The following is a 4,797-nucleotide window of genomic DNA, read 5'->3' as shown; positions in this document are numbered from 1 at the left end:
GGCTCAGGTCTCACAGCCACTAGGGCTACTTCTGCATCACTGGTGCAGACCCCATGGGAGGGTCCTAGACCAACCATGCTTCTCTGCGTCCCCCTCCGCAGTGTCATCAGCATCTGCTCCCATACTGCCTGTCAGCACCTCCCATGCATCTGTTTCTCAGACCTCACCCCCTCTGTCCGTCCATCAGCACACCCTGCCCCCACTGTCCATCTGTCAGCACATCCCGCCACTCTGTTCATCTATCTATCACCCCGCCCCCGCTGTACATCTGTCAGTACACCCCGCCCCTCGGTCCGGCTGTCAGTGTAACCCATGCACCTCCTGGGTGTGGTGTTCTGTCCCCTCTAGTGACACCGAGACCACTTAGAGAGAGAGAGATTAATGAGTCTGCTCTACAGCCTTAGGTAAGAGCCACATGGCTTTTAGCTCATGCAGTAGAGGCTCATGCACTAAGCTCCAGAGGTCCCAGGTTCAATCCCAGCTGACAGCCGGGGTCTGTCAGTGTTACATCAGCACACTCCACCCTCTCTGTCTGTCCGTCAGCACACCTCGCCCCCCTGTCTATCTGTCAGCACATCCCACCCCCACGTTATCTGTTTGTCAGCATACCCTGCCCCATCTGTCAGCATACCCCACCCCCACACCATCTCCTGTCAGCACCCAGGCCCCTTTGTCCATGTGTCAACACACCCCATCCCCACACCGTCTGTAAGCAAACCCTGCCATCTCTGTCTGTCAGCACCATGCCCCTATGCTGTCTGTCCATAATCAGGACACTCATGCTCTCCGTCCATCTGTCAGCAGAGCCCACCCACATGCTGTCTGTCAGTCAGCATCCCGCCCCATCTGTCAGCTCAGGCCTGCCGAGGTGCAGACAGGTTTGCATCATGTCTGTTAGCAGAGCTCCCCACAGCTCCTATGGCTCCGCTGACAGGCTTGTGCCAGCTTCTCTGCCCACCCCGGCAGCCTGTTCACTTGTGTCCCATAGTGCACAGACAGGCCAGAACTCAGATCTGGCTGGCTCCTTGCGCGCACTTCAGTGACAGTGCGGTAAGTCACAGGGGGGCTCTAATGGCGAGTTATCAGTGGCCTTCATTAAGAGGGTTCCCGAGCACATCCATTAGGAGCTGCTAGCCTGACCCTGGCTGCTGCCTGCACTGAGAGCCATTGTAGGCTGCAGGGGAGGGGGCTACACACAGCTAATGGCATTAATATATTCAGCCATTGCCTGGCTGAAAATGTGCCCCTCTGAGCCAGTGCCCTCATGTCACAGGTGCCAGGGAGCTGAGCTGCTTCACTGAGCATGTGCGGTGTGTGGGATGGCAGCTCGTCAAGCTCTGCTTGTGCCCAGTGCAGGTGTGATGGGCGGGGGGAGAGTGCTGTGGGCTCAGCAACTGCCTGTGTCACCACCTATGAGGAAGCAGGAGACAGGTAGATTCTGCTGCCCTCTCCCACAGACCTGCCTTCCTGCTCTCTGAAATGCATCCTGGGTCTCCTGTTGGAGAAGTGAGCCCAAGGAATGGAAGGGCTGGCATTGGTGTCTCAGAGGGCAGGAAGGCAGATCTGGGGGAGAGGGCAGAAGAACCCACCTGTCATGGGCTTCCTGTGGCTCTCAGGCTGTGGACAGCTGCACATGTTCTGGCCAAGACCCCCTGTGTAATGGAGAGGTGACATGGTCACTGGCACAAGGTTTGTCTCTAGTGGGAGATGCCAATCTGAGCCCCAGGGGAGTTTGCAAACAGCTCCTCCGATACCTGGCAAACTTGGACCAGCATAGGGCTATTTAGGGCAGTGCTTTGAGCTGTCTCTCTGGGGGATCACAGGCTCACAGCAGTGTTGCAAAATATGCAGTCTTCTGGCTCTTATCAGACAAAAGGAAAAAGGTAGAGAGAGTGTCCATTCTCACTTGTTAATCCTGAAGCTGGACATTGGCTCTGAAAAAGACCAGCAAATGCTCACTATCTTTCTGAAAGGAACTCAGCTGACTGGCTAGAAGGATGCAGTGCAACAGTGAAAGACTCAGCAGTTAAAAAAATGAAGAACTTTCTCACCACATTCAAAAAATGTGCATACATGGCTGATGAATGCACTTATGCAAATGAGCATCAAATGTTAGGTCATTGCTGTTATCTTCATGTCAGTGGTAAGCCAGTAGATGCATTTCTAGATGTTCATGTTATAGAAGACAAATTGGCGACATCTGTGACAACCCACACCTTAGAGTTAAATGCTTGTAAATTGAATAGATGGCTGCTTGTGCATTTGATGGAGCTGCAATATTCTCTGGAAGACATAATGGAGTACAAGCTTTGCTCAGAGAAAAGTGTAATGCTAATCTCTCCTATTCACATTGCAGAGACAATCTACTCCAACTAGCACTAGTGTAAGCTGCAGAATCATCACAAGGCATTAATAAAACTTAAATTTAATGGTTTCATTACAGTCTTTTTTTCAGCAAAAGTCCAAAAGGACTGAATGTCTTGGGGAAAAAACAGAAGATACTCTGGGACTGAAGGCCAGGCTGGGAAAACGTGCTGGCTTTCTCATGAGCGATCCTTGGCTGTTGTCTTAAAATTACTGCAACTGTTAGTACTGGCTTTGGAAAATATCTATCGAGATGGGACAGATCTTAGTGAGGCTGGTGAACTACTTTTGCTACTAAGTTCAAAGAAGTCTAATATCAGGAGGTAGCCATGTTAGTCTGTATCCACAAAAACAACAAGGAGTCTGGTGGCATCTTAAAAACTAACAGATTTATTTGAGCATAAGCTTTCATGGGTAAAAACCCCACTTCTTCAGATGCATGGAGTGAAAATTACAGATGCAGACATAAATATACTGACACATGAAGAGAAGGGAGTTACCTCACAAGTGGAGAACCAGTGTTGACAGGGCCATTTCGATCAGGGTGCATTTAGTCCACTCCCAATAATACATGAGAAGGTATCAATTCTAGGAGAGGCAAAGCTGCTTTTGTAATGAGCCAGCCACTCCCAGTCCCCATTCATGCCCAAATTAATGGTGTTAAATTTGCAAATGAATTTTAGTTCTGCTGTTTCTCTTTGACGTCTGTTTCTGAAGTTTTTTTGTTCAAAGAAGACGATTGCCATTCTCCCTCTTGTAAGTCAACTGATAAAACCACTTGGGTCATTAAACTATGCATCCTGGCATCTGCTACAACAGTAGTAGATAATTGTCCAGCAATAGAAGCTACACGTGGATCAATTAGAGAGAGATCCACTGAAAACATACTGGAAGAAGCAAAGACTCCGGTCCAAAAGTTGACTAATGAAGGCACTTACACTGAATCCTTAAGTGAAGAGAAGAAGTGTTAAGCCATCTGAAAAAGTACACAGGCTTGATTCTTACAAATCTACAGTAGCGACTTCTGGATTCTACTCAACCTCTACATAGCTTTTTACAGATGCCTGTCTTATAAAACATTGACCATTGAGTGGAGTGAGGTACTACCAGCAATGGGGCTGCCATGTGATCAGGACAGACTAGAGAATTTGAACACAGAGTGGAATGTCATACAGTGAATGAAGATTTGACTTCAACTTCTTCTTTATCATCACTAGTGGTTCGACACAATCTTTGTGCTATCTTTCCTGGGATGAAAGAAGTAGGAATTCATCTCTTGCTACTCCCAGTCACAACAGCAATAGTTGAGTATTCTTTTTCCTCATTGAATAGAATTTTGTATTCTGAGAAGTTGCCTTTTGCTTGATCATGAGTATATTATGAAGGACTGAATGTACTGGACACATGAGAAGCCACCAAAGATAAGTGCCCTGTATTCAAGAAGTTCATTAACAGAGTTGTGCAAAATTACAAGAAACCAAGAGGGATGTAGATGTAGTGCTTCATAGAAGGCTTGTGTAGTCAACTTTAATGTGTGATGATTTTAAAACATGAGTTAAATCTAATAAAATGATCGTAAAACATTTTTCAGTTTTTACTGTGGTGCCATACAGCCACCTTTGCCCTCATGGTCTCACCCCTCATCAGCCCTCCCCCTCCCTCCTGTAAATTTGAACACCCTCCTAATTTCAAGTCCTAGGGAAAAAACTGATATGGTGGTGAAGCTTGCTCCAGTAGCCAGCTTTTCTCACCTAAGGGAGAGACTTGCAAAGGGAATGGTGGCTGGCACATTGTGTCCCCTCACTATTTTGTTAACCAATCAGTTTCCAACACACCAATTTTGGTTCACTGATTTCTGGTTCCACACTTTGCTTGTTCACCCAGCATGATCCTAGCACAGTCCTTGCATTATTTCGGAGGCTGTTTTGTTTGGACTAATTCAGTCTGTCTGTCGTGTCTCTCTATCTGTCTCACTTTCAGAACTTTTCTCATCACCACCTGTTGTTCTAGGTTATGATAACACTCACTTTTCACAGCTGACCTCACAGTTAGGGAACGTTTGCTAGGACAGAGAGCGCTTGGCAACATGGAAAGGAGTCATGGAGAGCAGTGTTCTCAGCACAGTACCAGCCCCACACATCCCAGCCCCACAGTTCGTCGGGCTCAATGGGTAGTGATCAATGGCTCCATGTCTAGTTGGCAGCCGGTATCAAGCGGAGTGCCCCAAGGGTCGGTCCTGGCGCTGGTTTTATTCAATATCTTCATTAATGATCTGGAGGATGGCATGGATTGCACCCTCAGCAAGTCTGCAGATGACACTAAACTGGGAGGAGTGGTAGATATGCTGGAGGGTAGGGATAGGATACAGAATGACCAAGACAAATTAGAGGATTGGGCCAAAAGAAATCTGATGAGGTTCAACAAGGACAAGTG

This window comes from Dermochelys coriacea, chromosome 8 (genome assembly GCF_009764565.3).
Source record: "Dermochelys coriacea isolate rDerCor1 chromosome 8, rDerCor1.pri.v4, whole genome shotgun sequence".
NCBI lineage: Eukaryota > Metazoa > Chordata > Testudines > Dermochelyidae > Dermochelys > Dermochelys coriacea.
Note: the sequence above shows the minus strand (reverse complement) of the source record.